Genomic DNA, 20,195 nt, shown 5'->3' with positions numbered 1-20,195 from the left:
TAAATGTTCTACTATTTTCACGTGCATCCACTATCATGGAAAAAGACCTTTAAATAAAACATGTATTATAATTTTTCTAATGTATAAGCATTACCGAATATATGTTAGGTCACACACATACACACACAAAAACCTACACACCCCTGACTCAAACAGGAGGACTGACTTTCTTTTCCCTGTATATTTTAGACAATAAAAATTAAAAACATATGTGATTCACAGCATTCCCTATGACAGGTGAAACAAGACAAAGATGCCCACTCTCACCACTCCTCTTCAACATAGTACTGGAAGTCCTAGCCAGAGCAATCAGACAAGAGAAAGAAATAAAGGGCATCCGATCGGTACAGAGGACATCAAATTGTTCCTGTCTGCTGATGATATGATTATTTACCTTGAAAACTCTAAAGACTCCCCCAGAAAGCTCCTAGAACTGATAAAAGAATTCAGCAGAGTTTCCAGATACAAGATTAATGTACACAAATCAGTAGCTCTTCTATACACCAACAGCAACCAAGTGGAGAAACAAATCAAGAACTCAACCTCTTTTACAATAGCTGCAAAAATATATATATATAATGCTTAGGAAAATACCTAACCAAGGAGGTGAAAGACCTCTATGGGTAAAGCTACAAAACACTACTGAAAGAAATCATAGATGGCACAAACAAACAGAAGCACATCCCATGTTCATGGATGGGTAGAATCAATATTGTGAAAATGCCCAAACTGACAAAAGCAATCTACAAATTCAATGTAATTGCCATCAAAATACCATCATTCTTCACACAATTAGAAAAAAACAATCCTAAAATTCATGTGGAACCAAAAGAGAGCCCGCATAGCCAAAGCAAGATTAAGCAAAATGAACAAACCTGGAGGCATCACACTACCTGACTTCAAACTATACTATAAGGTCATATCACCAAAACAGCATGGTACTTGTATAAAAATAGGCACATAGACCAATGGAACAGAATAGAGAACCCAGAAATAAACTCAAATACTTACGGCCAACTGATCTTCGACAAAGCAAACAAAAACATAAAGTGGGGAAAGGACACCCTCTTCAACAAATGGTGCTGGGATAACTGGCTAGCCACATGTAGGAGAATGAATCTGGATCCCCATCTCTCACCTTATACAAAAATCCACTCAGGATGGATTAAGGATTTAAAACTAAGACCTGAAACTATAAAACTCCTAGAAGATAACATTGGAAAAACCCTTCTAGACACGGGCCTAGGCAAGGATTTCATGATCAAGAACCCAAAAGCAAATGCAATAAAAACAAAGATAAATAATTGGGACTTAATTAAACTGAAGAGCTTTTACATGGCAAAAAGAACAGTTGGTAAACAGATAACCCACAGAGTGGGAGAAAATCTTCACAGTCTATACATCCAACACAGGACTAATATCCAGAATCTACAACAAACTCAAACAAATCAGTAAGAATTAAACAAAAAATCCCATCAAAAAGTGGGCTAAGGACATGAATAGACAATTCTCAAAAGAAGATATACAAATGGCCAACAAACATGTGAAAAAATGCTCAACATCACTAATGATCAGGGAAATCAAAATCAAAACAATGCAATACCACCTTACTCCTGCAAGAATGGCCATAATCAAAAAATCAAAAAACAGTAGATGTTGTCATGGATGCGGAGATCAATGAACACTTCCACACTGCTGGTGGGAATGTAAACTAGTACAGCCACTATGGAAAACACTGTGGAGAGTCCTTAAAGAACTAAAAGTAGAACTACCATTTGATCCAGCAATCCCACTATTAGGTATCTACCCAGAGGGAAAAACATATTATTATACGGAAAAGATACTTGCACACACAGATTTATCGCAGCACAATTCACAATTTCAAAGTCGTGGAACCAACCCAAATGCCCATCGATCAACAAGAGGCTAAAGAAACTGTGATATATATATATATATCATATATGATGTGAAATATATATAATATATATGATGAAATATTACTTATCCATAAAAAGGAATGAATTAACAGCATTTGCAGTGACCTGGATGAGATTAGAGACTATTGCTCTGAGTGAAATAACTCAGGAATGGAAAACCAAACATCAAATGTTCTCACTGATATTTGGGAGCTAAGTTATGAAGATGCAAAGGCATAAGAATGATACGATGGACTTTGGGGACTTGGGGGGAAGAATAGGAGGGGAATGAGGGTTAAAAGACTACACATACAGTGCAGTGTACACTGCCTGGGTGTTGGGTGCACAAAAATCTCACAAATTACCAATAAGGAACTTATGTAACCAAATACCGCCTGTACCCCAATAACTTAAGGGAAAAAATTTTTTTTTAAATGTGATTCAGTATGGTCTATAATTTAAGGCAGAGTATAGTAGGGTTTTTTTTTACTATTTGCTTTATTTCTTTTTTTTTTTTTTGAGGCGGAGTCTCGCTCTGTCGCCCGGACTGGAGTGCAGTGGCCGGATCTCAGCTCACTGCAAGCTCCGCCTCCCGGGTTTACGCCATTCTCCTGCCTCAGCCTCCCGAGTAGCTGGGACTACAGGCGCCAGCCACCTCGCCCGGCTAGCTTTTTGTATTTTTAGTAGAGACGGGGTTTCACCGTGTTAGCCAGGATGGTCTCGATCTCCTGACCTCGTGATCCGCCCATCTCGGCCTCCCAAAGTGCTGGGATTACAGGCTTGAGCCACCGCGCCCGGCTGCTTTATTTCTTTAAGTACATGATTTGCCTTGGATGACTAAATTTTGTCTAAAATTGGTTATATATGCCCTTAGACCTCACTTGCAAGTAATAAAATTAAACTGTAATTATGCAGTTTGTGAATTAAAAAGCCTGAAACACAATGCTCTTCAAAAAATGAAGGACAACAATAAAAAATGTTAAGTACAATTTTTTAAAAATTATCTTCAATATCCAACAATATATAATAGACTTATTGTATTTTTTTCTTTAAAGAAGGCTAGAATTTTTTCATATATCACAAAATGATTTAGGAAGAGGATTTTTTTTTTAATTTAAAAAAGTCAATGTAGGAAAGAAGAAACTAGGAAAATACTCTGTCTCCTTGACAATATAATTACAGTGCCCTATGAAGAAAGAAGTTGGCACAGTAATCTGATTTTTATTGAATACCAAAGCATACATGAACATTAAAATGCAATTTGAACATGCATGGTGTCAGAGTAGTCAGAAATCTTAAGGAGTAGATTGTTTGGAAAGCATCTGAAAACACCTTACCTTCACCTGCAGCTCACCATGGCTGATGAATCCCTCTGCGGTCCAGCCTGCTCTCCCTGGCTCCACCTCTCCCTCACTGAGTCACGCCAGGTCATTCCCAGCTCAGGGCTTTTGCACTTGCTGTCCGCTCCTCAGTTTTCCACATGGCTGTCTCCTTGGTCTCCAGGGCTGGCTCAAATGTCACCTCCTCACCTCTGTGACCATCCTGACTAAAGTAGCTAACATCCTCCAGCCATTCCTTCCCTAAACGAGTCACCTTCCATCCCCCTGCTTTTATCTCTTCATACAATTTACCATTATCTGTCATACCTTACTGGGTTCATTTGTGTCTCTTATGTGTCTTCCTGCTGATTAGAATATAACCTCCACAAAAGCAGGGTGCTGTCTGTCTTGTTTAGAGCTCTATCTCCAATACATAGAACTGGGTTCATCACAAAGTGCACCAAAAATACTTGTCAGGTGAAAATTTGCATATCTATATGTCTTATATATAAATAACACATATATGACATGTCTCATTCTTATGTGACTCTGATGGTCATAGGTTAAATCACATCCCCTATAAACTTTTCTGGAAAAAAAAGTCAATACATTCATGGTTTATCCCAAATAAATTCTTTAAACCACAATCGACAGTCTATACTTTGTATAATCTAAAGAGATAGAGCCTGGCACATAGTAGATCTCAATAATTATTTGCTGAATTGCATTAATTCAAAGTTTGTTTCCATTTAATATTTAAATATGACAAAGTAAAAAGAGAATATTTGGAAAGGAATAAGCTGCTGTATATAGGTGTATAGTAGGCAGTATCTCAGATCATAAACGTAATTCTTCCTCAAATAATATTTTGTTAAAACATATTCTTTTGGTACTAGTGTAAGAGGGAGAGAGTCTAAACACCTCAAGAAAAGAGCTAAACAGCTGATCCAGGCCTTCTCCTGGCGAGTTCTTCACAATTTATTAGCATGTAAGAAGCTATTTTTCCAGATGCTGTCAATTCTCAATGGAAACAGTGTAAAGTGAGTCCTCTCAAACTCATGAGCTCACTTTCTTAGACTAACGACCCTTAAATTGCTGTATCACCTTAAATCTGCATTGTAAACTTAGGTCGCCAGTTCTGTTCTAAGTTCCTTCCTACCCAGCCCAGTGACTGAAAAACAGGTTTAAAAATGTAACCGATCTTAATTTGAACAAGTTTCTTTTTCAAAAGCAAATGTGCATTCTCCCTTCTTTAGTTTCCAAGACAGGATGGGAAAGGTAAGATATCTACTTAAAAGCAAAACAGAATGTTAATCTCCTGAATTGTCTCCATCACTTAAACAAGGTTCATGTGCTTACAAAGTCTAAAGACCCAGCGCAAATGATAAGGAAAAGGCATCAGAAGAGGCACTCCATACCTTCAACTCATTTGAAGCAAGGAAAAAGGGAATGTTCGTCTTTACTTGAAATACTCCAGTTTAGAAGGAAAAAGTTGTAACTTTACAGATTATGCGGGTATGATAACAAAATCTTTAATTAAATATAGAGTTCTAAAAAAATCATTAGAGTTCAGGCTGTTGAAAGGCTCATTACAGAGGAAACATAATTTCTTCCTGTCCCATGGTATAATTTAGCATGGCACTGAAGAACTCTTCTGTTTCGGTAAATGTATTAGATGTGGCTAAAAGACATGTTTTTAATGTTCAAGTTGTTTCCTTAAAGCATTGCCTCATGCAGAGCTATAGTCAGTCACTTGCCAAAAGGTGGGTGCAGGAGAGAATAAAATAAACACAAGTAAGTAGCCAAAGGATTCTAATAATTCTGAAGAAACTAACATTCAATGTAATGGCCATTAATAAAAATATTTGTGCTATCATTACCAGCAGAACTGCCACCATAAACTGAGTAGACTATGGTGAATTACTGAGTATCATAAAATTCTTAAGTATCTTGTAAGACGCATTTCCCCCATTTAGGAATTACAACTCAGGAAGAAATATTCTAAAAGGAACAGACTGTTCCTTTGAGTGTCAGAAATCCAGTTGTTTTCATGGAAAGCCACAATAAATATTTTACAGCAGAATCTAAATAAATGTTTGCATTTTCCAACAAGTCTCAGCTTTTAAACTAAACTTAGTCCAATCAAGATAAAATAGTAGGGAATTTTTTTTCTATTTTGTCTTGATTGGACTGAGTTTAGAAGCTAAGCTATGAGGAGTGCAAAGGCATAAGAATGACACAATAGGCCAGGCGCGGTGGCTCAAGCCTATAATCCCAGCACTCTGGGAGACCAAGGTGGGCGTATCAAGAGGTCAGGAGATCGAGACCATCCTGGCTAACACGGTGGAACCACGTCTGTACTAAAAAATACAAAAAAAACTTAGCCGGGCGTGGTGGCGGGCGCCTGTACTCGCAGCTACTCAGGAGGCTGAGGTAGGAAAATGGCGTGAACCCGGGAGGCGGAGCTTGCAGTGAGCCGAGATTGCGCCACTGCACTCCAGCCTGGGCAAAAGAGCGAGAGACTCCGTCTCAAAAAAAAAAAAAAAAAAGAATGACACAATGGACTTTGGGGACTTGGGGGTAAGAGTGAGAGGGGGATGAGGGATTAAAGACTACAGTGTATACTGTTCGGGTGATGGGTGCACCAAAATCTCACAAATCACCACTAAAGAACTTACTCATGTAACCAACCACCACCTGTACCCCAATAACTTATGGAAAAAATAAAATAATAATAATTATTATCATAAGATAAAATAGTAGGAGAAGACTGTATTGGATGTTCTTAGACTCCCCATGGTATGCCTGTTTCTGCACTTCTTGGGCATCCTGCCCCTGCTACTCTATGTATTTTAGCTTCTCCTCTCGCTCTTTATCCATACTCAAGTCATTCAGTTCAAGAAATAAGTAATGAACATCATCTGTGTGCCAGTTTGCATACAGTCCCATAGTTTTAGAGAGCTCAAAGAGGCAAACTAGTGGGTGTTGAGAAAATATTTTAAGCTCTTTTTGTCAAATCTCCTGGGAACCCAGCCATGCAGCTGCCCTTTCCTCCCACTAGAGATATCCCTGTTGGGCTTTCTTCTCTCCATAACAGATCCATAATCCCAAAAAAATGATTAGGTACAATAAAAAGCCAATGTGTCTATGAGTATGCATTAAGGCAGCTCATAGGCGAGATTTTTACAAAGGTCCAATGTTACCTCCTAAGGAAGGCTTTCCAGAATCCTTCAGGTAATCACTCACTTGCTTCTTTGAGCTCTTAGATCATTTCATTCATATTTCTGTTAAAGGCCTTGGCCAGTTGCTTACTTGGTTTCTCCTAGTAAACTGTGACCTCTGCATTCGTCTTTGTACCCCTAACCCTTAGCAGGGTGCCTGCATCACAGTGAGTGTTAAATAAATGTTGCTAAATGTGAAGGAGTTAGAAATTGTGTTTTACCTGCCATCCAGGTCTCCAAGTCATACAAAGTCATGTCATAACTTCAGCATATGACAGACGCTTCTGACTTCCTCAATATGGTCACCTGCAATTGGGGGCCATTATCTGTGTAGAGTTTACACGTTCTCCCCATGTCTGCATGAGTTTTCTCCAGGTACTCTGATTTCCTCCCACATTCTATACCCATTAGGTAAATTGTCATGTCTAAATGGTCCCAGTCTAAGCGAGTGTAGGTAGGCGCGTGTGTGAGTGTGCCCTGAGATGGTCTGGTGTCCCATTCTAGTGCTGGTGCCCCCCTTGCACCCTGAGCTGCTGGGAGAGACTCTAGCCACCCAAGACTCCAAAGTGGGATAAGTGAACTGGAAAATAAATGAATGATTGAATGCAAATTATTGTAAAATAAAAATCTGTCATGTCTACAAGAATCATATGAATGTATGACAATTAAAGATACAGTACAAAAGTACTCAGTGAGCCTACCCTATTTGTTATTATTTGGTTTTGAACTACCTGGTGGTAGGAGGTACTCCTTACAACTTTCACTTTTCAAACGTCTATTTCTTGATTTAATTCACCACCACTACAAATACCATCACTCACTGATTCATCAAAACTCAGGTAAATACCAAAGAAAAAGAAATCAATCTGTCAAAAAGATACTTCCACTCATGTTTATCACATCAATATTCACAATCGCAAAGATATGGAATCAACCTAAGTGTCCATCAGTGGATAACTGCATAAAGAAAATGTAGTGTCTATACATAATGGAATACTATTCAGCCATAAAAAGAACAAAGTCATGTCTTTTCAGCAACATGGATGGAACTGGAGATCATTATCTTGAGTGAAACAAGCCAGACACAGAAAGTCAAATATCACATGTTCTCACCCATAAGTGGGAGCTAAACAATGTGTACACATGGACATACAAAGGGAATGATAGAGGACGGAGACTCGGAATGGTGAGAGGGCAGGAGGGGGTGATGCTGAGAGATGACTTAATGGGTGCAGTGTATGTAATTCAGGTGATGGATGCCCTGAAAGCCCTGACTTGACCACTACACATTCTACACTTGTAACAACATTGCACTTGTACCCCATACATTTATACAAATTTCTAAAAGCGTAAAAAAGAAGATAAATATAAACACTCTTTTATTCTTTATTTTAAAATTGGATAAATAATTATCTTGTGTGTTTTTATTAATCTTTCTTAAATGTCTGTATAGCACACATGTATTTCAATGTTTAATGTTAGAAGTATTTGGGGTCTTTATTTAGAAGTTTGATGATGTTTTTGTGACCAGAAATATGTCAGAGGAGTTAACTCTTGTCTAAATCAATTAGCCTATGGTGAAATTGATTTCGTTATACATCATTTCACTTAAGTCACAGTTTCTAAGAACCTATAAATGCTATTAAGTGAAGACTTGCTGAAATGTGTTCTTTCTCTGTCTCTTTGAAATGTATGTAAATCTTTTTAAATGCTAAATACGACTTTTGCTGGTTTTAAGACTTAGGAATGTTCTCAAGGACCTGGGAGCCATCTCTTGGAAATGTAAACTTTAGGGAAGATAGAGCCCTATCTCTCAGTTTCTGTGGGAAGATAGGAGTCCAGCTTCAGCAAGCATCTTGCTCTACATTGTAGAACTATCTCTCATCATAAAGATGTGAGAAATTTATTTTTCCTTTACATAAAACTTCTTAGCTAACATTGATGGTTGCTCTAATTACCAGGTACACTTAGGATGAGCTATGTGCAACAAATGCTGCTGTCAAGTCCTCTTACTGGAGAATTAGTTCCTGTTTATCTTGAAACTGTGTATATAGTGGGGTTTACCTGCTTAGCCATATAAAAGGCTGAGATTTCCTCTGTCTTTGCAGTTCCTTAGCAGATTACCCATGATGCACATCACCTACTGGTTTAATGTTTATTCAGTAATAAAACTGTTGTCCTTCTCTTCTACCTTTGTAAAGAGGTTTTCTGGGATGAAGGAGTTCTTGTCTTTAATTGCATTTCTCCTCCAGTATCGTAGGTGAATTCTGGATGCTGAAATGTCTGGTCCACTGAGCGCTTTCTCTGGCCCCAGCTACTCTGCTTGTCCATTTGACTGGGATTCCTCATTGATTTCTGATGTCATGGAATAATAAAATCTTATGATTTGAAAGGAATTTAGATCAACAAAGAGAAATTTAGATCAACTAAAAGAACTCTGTATTACTATATGAATACCTCTATGTGGAATTTTCCCCCAAAAGAAGAAAAAAGTGGTCAGCTTTTGCTTGAGAACTTCCAGAGCTCATGGAAGAAATGCTACTTAAGGTCTGAAGAGTGGGAGAGATTTATCCAAAGGCATAAATCAAAAAAGGCAGCACTGCAAATAGAAGACACAGCATGAACAAAGCACAAAGGATGAAAAATAAATGATTTTTGTAAATGCTGAGTAGTCTAATCATAGTAAAATGTTGAGAGTGCATAGGAGCTGGAAGACAAAACCAGTAATGGAAGTCAGGACAATAGACAGAGAACCGAATGTCAGGATAAAGACTTTCTGCTTGACTACTAAAATAGAACTCTGCTTGTCTCTGAAAGGAGTAACATATGACTTTACAAGAATGTTGCCCCAGAAATATGATGAGGTATGTTCAGTACTAGGCTCCCTTTACAATTCTGCAAAAATGAACCTCAGTTCCAGACAAAATCTCCAAACACTGAAAGAAAACACGAATCACAAGTTTCCATTGCTCTTAGGAGCTGGGCTTTTGTTTTTGTTTTTGTTTTTACCTGACGGCAATTATCTGCTTTATCTCCATAACAGCTAATAGCAGTTTGGGGTATTGTACTAAGATGGCGTGGCTGATTAAAAGATCCATTTTTTTGTTCTCAAGTCCTTAACTTTTGGGTCAGAAACAACCATTGCTCTCACTTTTCTTATGCTGTCTCCCACAGTGGCTAAAGCAAGTGGCTTTAGTTTTTCTCTGACCTTCCTTCTCATATTCAGGGAGGTGTCTTACCTATTTAAAGATGATTTGTTGAAACCAAATGAGCAGTCACGGAAATGTAAGTGCCCACAGAATGTCCTCTTTCGTTTGTAAAATCTGTATTCTAAGAGAGATGCTTTTAGAGAGGCTGTTATTTAAATATGGCAAATATATCAGTTTGTCTTCAAACTAATGTAAATCCCTCATTGGTTTATCCTAACTGCAAAGAATCTTCAAAAAGCTGCACAAAGTAAAAAAATAGCCATCAGCAATAACCATTTGTATTAACATGTAGTATTTCTTTTGAAGGGTACACTAAACACACAGAGATTGGGAGATGGGGAGAGGTAAGAAAAAAAGTTGCATTTTAACTTTTTCTTAGGACTTTATTAAAAGGATTTTCACCTCAACAGATACTTCTATAATCATAGCTGAGATATAATTTATTTTTGGAAAACAGAGAGAATGAAAATGTTGTGAATAGTCTTGTTTCAGGCAATCAAAGAGACTGGAACAAGAAATCTTGTATTTGATTTGTTTTCACAAGTACGATTCAAAGAACATCTGCGTTTATGCTGTGAATCCTTCTGCATAGGGCTCTTCCTTAGAAGTTTTAGTAATAGCTGAGTCCATTGATCTGCGATTTGGTAAACTTGAGGTTTTTGAAGGGCAGCCAAAGTTTCACTTAGTCTCTCAACAACTCTCTCTCTTGAACATGAGAACATCTATCTTGTTCCTCGAGAACTTAAGATCCATTTTTATACTCTGGACATCATAGTGCTGGAACTCGCAGACAAAAGCCAGGCAGTCTTACTGAGACACTGAGTTGTTTTTAAAGAATTATTTCATTTAGGTTCTTAATAAATTATCAGTTTTTAGAAGAAATATGCCTACAATTACAAGTGCTACTTCCCATGGGCATTTCCATGTTTTCAATCTAGCTAGGGCTCCGGCCTTAACACACACGATTCACTCAAGATTTAAGATAGACGAAATAATCTGTACAACAAACCCTCGTGACATGAGTTTACCCATGTAACAAACCTGTACGTGGACCTGTGAACCTAAAAACAGAAGTTTCAAAACAAGATAATTATTGTATTTTTAAAAGTCCACCCAGCAATTAACCAAAGTGGAAACATTTTCAGACATAATCTTGGTTAATTCAGAGTAGTTTCTAATTGTTAATGCTTCTGTTAGCTTCCAGAATGACTATGAAACTTTAAATAGATTGGACGCTGAGGATCACATAAATGAAAGAATACGCGTAAAATAATTAGTACAAGGCCTGGCACAGAGGGCTAAACAAATAATAGTTCCTAATTTAGTAGTGCAATAGTGGCAACAGTAGCCTACATCCTCTTCAACAGTCCAGTTTACAGATGAAACCCAGAGAAATTAAATGATTTTCCCAAGGCTACCACACTTGTTAGTGGCAGAGCTGAAACTGAAATGAAAGTTCCTTAACTACTCTAATACTGTCCCCAATACCTTGGGGAAAATCATTTTTTCAATTATACTGAATTGGTCTGTCATATAAAATATACAGAGGGTGAGATTTCACATATCTTCAGATAGCAAACCTTCTCAGTAGCTACTCTGATTAATTTGTAATTTCAGAATCTGATGGCCTTTCTGCCAAACCTCTCTTCTTTTAACCTCTCTGCTGCATTTAGCAACCATTGTCTACACTGCCCTTTAACCTGAGCAACACCACGCTAAACCAATTTCTACCTCTCTGTCTACTTACTTCCCTCTGTATTTACTTTCTTCCTCCTTCCTCATGTACTCAAGGCATGGAATTTCCAAAGCTCCACTCTTGAATCTCTGTACTCGTCCTTGAGAGATCACATATATTCCCAAATAATCTCTGTATGAAGATAACTTCAAAACATTTATATTGAGCCCTGGTCTTTCCTGAAATCTAGCCACAAATTTCCAGTTTCCTATTGAATGTTACTACCTAGATGTTGTGATGTTATCTCAAAATTACCATGTCCAGAATCAGTCATCATTTCCCTCAAAAGTAGCTCAAAATCGTTACTTTCATGGTGTAACAGTCCCATAATTCCTCCAGTCTTGAAACCATAGAGATATGTGTTTCTTCACCCCTCGTAAGTAATCTGCCACAAATTCCATCATATCCTTTCTTTTTTCTTCCTTCTCATTTCCACTGACATCACATTAGTTCAGTTTCTCACCACCAAGGCCAGAACTACTCCAAGAGCTTCTTAACCAATGGCTCTGTCTTTAGTCCTCACAATCTTACAAACTCCCCAAGTTAGGGGACCCAGCTTAGTGACACAGAATTTAACATGTTGCCAGTTGGGATAAGTTTTATTTTTGATTGATTGTTGTTTAAACTTAATACAGTCTTAATACAGTGTCTCTCTCTCTTCCTCTCTCTCTCTCTCTCATACACACACACACATACACAGAGCCAAACATTACAGAATTTGCAAAAATGATCTGAATTCTGACTCCTCAGGCTGTCTAGAGACTGGTATCATGAATGTTCCCCCAGGAAAGCTATTGGCTAAATCCTTCTGTGAAGAAACACATCCACAAGAGTGGTCCTTCAATTTTCTCATCTTTTCTTATATTTTATCTATTTTTCTTTTATGTATTTCTTATTCTTTAAAAAAAACTTTCTAATGCAAATTTAAACTATACTGAAACACGAGTCCTTACCTATAGGATTGGCATAAATTGAAAATCTGACAACATATTCTTTTGACAATTTTGTAGAACAATCGGCAGTTTATACACTGCTGGTGTTAACACAAAATAGTAACCCCTATGGAGAGACATTTGGCAAAATTACATGTAGTTTTAGCCTTTGATTCAACAACATCACTTCCAGGAATCCATCACAAAATAATACTGGCAAAAATACAAGAGCTCATTTTTGTTGCACTATTTAATAATAGTAAAGGAATGGTAATATTTACAAATGGATTAAAGCAAACCCCAGTTTCCCTTGCTTCAACTTTTGCTTCCTTTCCCTTTTGTTCTCATCTCTTTTTCCCTTTCCCCTTTGTTTGCTACCTCCACCTCCCCTGAAGCTTGACAAACTGCAAGGATTGCAAAATAGCTCTTTAAAGAACTACTCTTGCAATTGCCAGAAGGGGATTATTCCGGTGATCCCAAACAAGGAGCATAAAGAATGAAAACCATCTCCACCTGTTCCAGTCACAAGTTCCACATAGTTAGAAGTTGAGCAATATGACCAATACCACAAGAACACATACCCCATCTTCTTCTTGACTATAAAATCCCAATCGTGACACAGCTTGAAGAATTATCTGGTCTTCATGTGCTCCCTGATATATGCCAGTCAAATAAAACCTTTAATCTCTATTCAAATAATTTCAACTATTATTTTCTTTGACAAACCCAAATGTATGTCAATAAGGACTGACTAAATAAACTATGTTACATCCACAAATGAAGTGCCATGCAGCTGTAAAAAAATGACAGTAATGTTTGCATACACCACAATGGAATGATCTCTGAAAACACTAAGTGAAAAAAAAAATCAATGGAGAAAAAGTTGTATGGAGTATGTTATCATTTATCTAAGGTATTGGACATGAATATATGTATCTATTTATGTATATATTTTTCTTAAATTATAAATCAAAATTTCTAAAGTTACTTATGGAGGAAGAAAGAAAGGAAGACGAAGAGGACAGGGATGGGAGCTAAACTTCTCTGAATGTGTCTTGTTTTCAACATAAATACCTTACATAATAAAAAATTAAATTTCAAAAAGCAAGCTTTAAAAACTAAAAGAAACATGAACCAATGAATATCTGTAACAAGCCAGCAGTATAACCTGAGAGAAACTGTTAACTAATGTTACATGCTTTTAATAATCATTTTTGGTAGTAGTGTTAGTGTTGCTATCCTGAGACTGTTGTATGTACATTGTGGGATAAAACAAATGAACAATTGTATTGGTGTCATCGATATCCAGGATTTCAAGCGTGGAAGAAGATACAGACATAAATCAAAGAAATTAAGTTAAAACCTTTTGGCCCTAAACTTGAACTGGAGGTAATATTATGACTTTATAATACATTTTGTCTTTAAAAGTTCACATATCCTAATACCGTACACCGGAAAGGCTTTGAAATAACATTCAACCTAAAAACAACAGGCATCCCTAGCTCCCAGATTGTAGTTCTAAATTTCTAGTCATTTCTACTAAAAGGAGCCATGGCTTCTTGGGAAAATCATTTATTACAGATTTGGGGAAGGAAAAGTATAAGATACACTTGAACCATCTTGTCACATTAAAAATCAGGTTGTTCAAAAGGACTCACAACCCAACTTGAAAAGATGACCAAAGATGAGGCAATTTGAGCATCAATGAAAATAATACCTGCAATGGACTGAAATACAGGAAATATGACTAAATTCTATAAATCCATAATCATATGTTCTTTAAAAACCCCATTAGCAATCTTTGAAAGGTGCAAAGATTCCACTAATATTTAAAAACACATAAACGTGTGTGTGTGTCTGTGTGTGCGTGTGTGTCTGAGTGTGTGTCCATCCTGCCTTTCCTGTACTGTACCTCTGGGTAAGTGATTAGCAGACAAGCAGAAATTTATCTCTATAGAAATAGTCTCACCAATAAATAAAAAAGGAATCATAGAATTCTTATATCATGACTTTTTAACCCATCATTAATTAATAGATTTAGGCACTGCACATTAGTGGCTACTAGCATCAATAAAGCTAAACAACTATACACCACCACCTATGAAATATTCTTGCCCCAAAAAATCTAAATTGAATATGATCAAGCTTCTTATTTGAACTACCAATTAACCAAAACAGAGAACAAATAAACAGGTTAAAAACATGGCAAGGATTCAATCAGCAAAATCCAGACTGAGAAATTCTACTAAACAAACAACCTAAATTATTCTGATAAACTGCAAAGAAAAAGAAAAAAGATATGAAGGGGAAATACAGGCCAACAGTTATGTAAGGCCAGGTGTCGTGACTCATGCTTACAATCCCAGAACTTTGGGAGGCTGAGGCAGAAGGATCTCTTAAGCCCAGGTGTTTGAGACCAGCCTGGGCAATATGGTGAGACCCAGTCTCTAAATAGAACATTTTAAAATTAGCTGAGCATGGAGGTGTGCACCTGTGGTCCCAAGTACTCTGGAGGCTGAGGTGGGAGGATCACTTGAGCACAGGAGGTTGAGGCTGCAGTGAGTTATGATCACACCACTGCACTCCAGCCTGGACAATAGAGCAAGACCTTGTCAAAAAAAAAGGGCCAGGCATGGTGGTTCATGCCTGTAATCCCAGCACTTTGGAAGGCCAAGGCGGGTGGATCACGAGGTCAGGAGGTTGAGACCATCCTGGCTAACACAGTGAAACTCCATCTCTACTAAAAATACAAAAAATTAGCCAGGCTTGGTGGCGGGCACCTGTTGTCCCAGCGTCTTGGGAGGCTGAGGCAGGAGAATAGCCTGAACCCAGGAGGCAGAGCCTGCAGTGACCTGAGATCCGACCACTGCACTCCAGCCTGGGCAACAGAGCGAGACTCTATCTCAAAAAAAAAAAAAAAAAAAAAAACAGGCATATCAACCAATGACTGTATGGACCTCTTTTGGACCCTAATTGAAACAAGCACTCACTCGCGCTCTCTCTCTGTCTCATTCTCACTCACTGTCTCTAACACACACACACACACACACACATTTTTAAACCCCATATATGTATATATGAAAAAATTGGGGAAATTTCAACACTGACTAGCTATTTGATAATGTTTGGGAATTAATGTTAACTTTTTAGGTGTGATGACATTATTGTGGTGAAATATTTTCTGTAAGAGTCATTATCTTTTAGAGCGATAGTGAAATATTTACAAAATAAATGATAGATACCTTGAACCTTCTACAAAATAATGGATGGGTAGAGGAATGTGCCTAGTTCTAAATGAAACAATCTAGCCATATGTTGGCCTTGTAAAAGTTAGATGATTTGGCCAATATCACACATCTAGTAAGCAATGGAGTTAGAACTCCAATACTAGTTGTCTGATTCCAAATTCTGTTATCTTCAATACACCTGAGATGGCTCTCAAAAGCATCCCCACAGACACCTGGCACACAACCACTTGTAAACTGATGAATCGCTGTATTACCTGGCTCTGCAGGGTTTTCTGTGCCTTAAATATGTATTTAATAAAAATTTTGTGAGTGTTTATTAGTTATAATAATTAGTAAAGCCACCTAGAAGAGGTGATACATTAGACTTAGAAAAGCATCACAAGAAATAGATGTTTTAAAATAAATAGCAGGTCTTCTTTAATAAATGCTTGTGTTAATTTGTTCTACTCAAAACGGATAGTAGCTGTGTAATAAAAATGAGCCTAAGGTATATAATAGATATGAGCTTACAATACAAGTACATATCAAAAAACCAAGTTAAGATTCTTTTTTTTTTGAGACGGAGTCTCACTCTGTCGCCCAGGCTGGAGTGCAGTGGCGCGATCTCCTGTCACTGTAAGCTCGGCCGCCTCCTGGGTTCACGCCATTCTCCTGCCTCAGCATCCCTGGAAGCTGGGACTACAGGCACCTGCCACCACGCCCGGCTAATTTTTTTGTATTTTTATTAGAGACGGGGTTTCACCGTGTTCGCCAGGATGGTCTCCATCTCCTGATCTCGTGATCCGCCCACCTCGGCCTCCCAAAGTGCTGGGATTACAGGCGTGAGCCACTGCGCCCGGCCCCAAGTTAAGATCCTAAGATAGTTCATATATTATATTGTTTTCCAAGTTATTTACAAACAACATAAGTGCTCTCTTGTTTATCTTGTTGTGCCAGTGATTTATGGAAGCCAGAAGTGAAAACTGCAGTCTCAAGGACCCTAGGGCAAGACTTAATAGTACTCCTGATGAGTAAAATAATTGATATCCCTCTTTAAAATGTGGAACAAAGGAAACTATATGTTGAGGTCCAGTGTTATAATAATAACAATAATAAGTAAAAATATGTTTAAGTCAGGAGAACCTGATGTTAGGTCATTAGCATCACATTGGGTGAGGACTTGAGGCAGTCTCTTTGAGGAAAGAAATCATCTGCTGATATGGCTAGCATCAAGGTGCACCTTCTTCTGAAATGTTGCCAAGACATGAAAGAAATACTAGTTTTGAAACTTGTCCAACTTGTACATCAAGTCAGTCAGGATCTTGAGATAGATCACTCTGTTTTGATATTTTTCCATTTTCATGTTTGCTTATTTACTGTGCCACAGTTATGTGTGTGTTTATCACTTCTCTATAGGATTCACTCACTAAAGAGGGACCAACTAGATCTATCAACCTCAAATACTATATGGGGTTTTTCTATTTGTATCAATTTAAGGGATACACATGCAGTTTTGTTACATGGATATAATGCAGAGTGGCGAAGTCTGTGCCTCTATTGTAACCATCACCTGAATAATGTACATTGCACCCATTAAGTAACTTCTCATCTCTCAAATCCCTCACCTCCTTCCCACCCTCCATCCTTTCTAGTCTCCAGTGTCTATTATTCTACACTCTGTGTTCACATGTCCACATTACAACATGGGATTCATCAGGTAGCAGACTACCTTGTCCGTTGGTTTATTATTATGTCTCTAACCAAGAACATTTTGTAGCCACAATTTTTAAAACTAGGTTTACTCTTAATTTTATACTTACACTCCTGTAGCATTTCTTAATGGATACATAGTTTAGGACAAATACGTAGTTTACAATCTAGCATCAATATATTATTCACTTTATTATGACTCATGACATTTAATATAATTGTGACACCCTAATGTGACACTTTAAATGTGACACAATTATACCCTTGTTGTTATTATTATTTAGTATAATCCCTGTTGTTATTATTATTATTATTAATATTTTATTCTTCATTATCACCCCTCAACTAATAAGTAACTCATGTGGACAACCTGTAGTATTTGAAGTGAAAGGGTAAAAGAAAGAACATAAGCAAATCCTCAATGCATCATTTTTGTGCTCCACTCTGCTAAAATTTTAATTGCAGAACAATTCCAGATCCTGTAACGTAGGTCCTGTATATTAACAGTATTTAAAGAAAATGCCAGCTGTGACTAGAGCAAAGTTGCAACCATAGCAAGAAACTTCTGCTATATGGCATTTCCTTTGGTAATTGCTACAGTCTAAATGTGTCTTCCAAAATTTATATGTTGGGGTCCTTGCCCTCAAAATCATGTTAGGAGATGGAGCCTTTGGGATATGATTAGATCATGAGGGCACGTGGGATTAGTGTCCTTATAAAAGAGGCGCAAGGGAGCTTGCTTGCCCTTTTCACCATGTGAGGACACAGCAAGGGGTGCCTTCTACAAGGAACCATCCCTCGCCAGACACCAGACCTGCCAGTGCCTTGATCTTGAACTTCCCAGCCTCCACAGCTTCGAGAAATAAATTGCTATTGTTTATAAGCTACCAGTTTATGTTATTTTATTATAGCAGTCCAAATAAACTAAGACAATAATAAATCATCTAGAAAATGTATACCCCCTACCAACAGTCAAAAATTTCAGAGTACTTTAAAGAATTTATTTCCTTCCTTTTTGATGCATTGCATGCTGATAATTCTGAGATCAAGCAAGAATAAATATATTTATCTATTATAATACTAAGAAACTGGCCACAAGCCCACATATATCACTTTTAAAAATTCATGGAGGATTAGGAGAATGGTCAGAGTGTTTCTGTATTGTCTCTTATAAATGTATTTTTAGTATAACTAGAAACCTACTGAAGCAAATTATCACAAAATCTGTGTCAAAAAGAAAAACAGTATAGATCATGAGTAAAAAATGATTATTTTTAAAAAGAAAACAATACAGACAAATTTAATATTCTTCTTTGACAAAATTATAGGTTTAGGATATAGAAAACAAGGATGCCTTTCTCCCTCCCTTCCTCCCTTTCTTCGTCCTCCGCTTAATTAAGAGACAAAAATGTGCCAGGAAATGTGCAAAGAACAGTCCCTGCCCCAAAGATAATGACTAAAGCAAACAAATAAGCAATTTCATTACAATAAGGTGTCTTTGATGTACATTGAAGTTGTGTATGTGTCCAAAAGAGGGCCCCAAAAGCTCCACATAGAAGGAAGTCTCTCTTGATGTTACTTGAATGATTTAGCCATCAATATGCCAAAAAAAGTTTCTTTTTTTTTTTTTTTCCGTCCCCCAGACCGGAGTGCAGTGGCCGGATCTCAGCTCACTGCAAGCTCCGCCTCCCTGGTTTGCGCCATTCTCCTGCCTCAGCTTCCCGAGTAGCTGGGACTACAGGCGCCCGCTACCGCGCCCGGCTAGTTTTTTGTATTTTTTAGTAGAGACGGGTTTCACTGTCTTAGCCAGGATGGTCTCGATCTCCTGACCTCGTGATCCGCCCGTCTCGGCCTCCCAAAGTGCTGGGATTACAGGCTTGAGCCACCGCGCCCGGCCATCAAAAAAAAGTTTCTAAGAGCATGTAACTGCAACAGTTGATTAGAAGAAATGAAGTACCACAGGCACTAATCATTTTTATTCAGAGCAGTTTCTCCGTGACATTCATGATGGACCGAACAAAATGCTCAGTAACCCTGTAGCCAACTATGTCAAAAGGTATTTCAAGGTAGGGGCTGACGTCTGCCTCTTTTTAACAGGTAAAATGCTCAACATAAACACAAAGTAGGTGTCTAATACATACTAATTGCACACAGAAAGCTAGAAGAACATGCAAAATATTTTCACATACTAAGATAGAATTTAAATGCTAGTAGCCTTGATAAATTGAAAGTATCGAGAGAAAATAAATGAAGACTGAAGCAAAACTTTGCCTTTAAATTCAAACAACCTGTGTTCAATTCTAATTTAGTCACTTAATGAGTTCAGTGACCTTCAGCTGGGTGTTTAGCTTCTTTGACTCTCAACTATCTAACCATAAAATGAGGATATTGATACTGATCCCTTAGGCTTTGTTCATTCTGAGGAATAAATGAACTAATACATGAAGGTTCCTAACTCAAGGCATGGCCCAATGGAGGGTACACAATAAATGTTAGCCTCATGCCCTTATTATATACATGGAAAAAAGATTTCCAAAAAGTGTAAAAGGCTGGATGTGGTGGCTCACGCCTGTAATCCCAGCACTTTGGGAGGCCGAGGGGGAAGGATCACCTGAGGTCAGGAGTTCAAGACCAGCCTGGCCAGCATGGTAAAACCCTGTCTCTACTAAAAATACCAACAAAAATTAACTGAGCATGGTACACACCTGTAAGCCCAGCTACTTGGAGGCTGAGGAAGGAGAATCACTTGAACCCAGGAGGCAGAGGTTGTGGTGAGCTGAGATCACACCACTGCACTCCAGCCTGGGTGACAGAGTAAGACTCCATCTCAAAAAAAAAAAAAAAACAGTGCAAAAAACCTTAAAAGGTTTCCTTGTCAATTTCCCTTTAAGACATTCTAAACTGAAAGTACGTAGAAGTCATTCTA

The 20,195-nt window shown here is 37.8% G+C and overlaps 1 protein-coding gene across 1 annotated transcript in view; it reads right to left on the bottom strand.

Annotated features, from left to right (window-relative positions):
- Positions 1–20,195, bottom strand: part of FAM19A2 (family with sequence similarity 19 (chemokine (C-C motif)-like), member A2) — a 522,282-nt gene that overhangs the window by 481,978 nt on the left and 20,109 nt on the right. The window lies entirely within an intron of this gene.

Source organism: Colobus angolensis, unplaced genomic scaffold, assembly GCF_000951035.1.
Source record: "Colobus angolensis palliatus isolate OR3802 unplaced genomic scaffold, Cang.pa_1.0 Scaffold67, whole genome shotgun sequence".
In the NCBI taxonomy this organism is placed as follows: Eukaryota; Metazoa; Chordata; class Mammalia; order Primates; family Cercopithecidae; genus Colobus; species Colobus angolensis.
The sequence above is the reverse complement of the archived record's forward strand: the minus strand, read 5'-3'. Positions and strand labels throughout refer to the sequence as shown.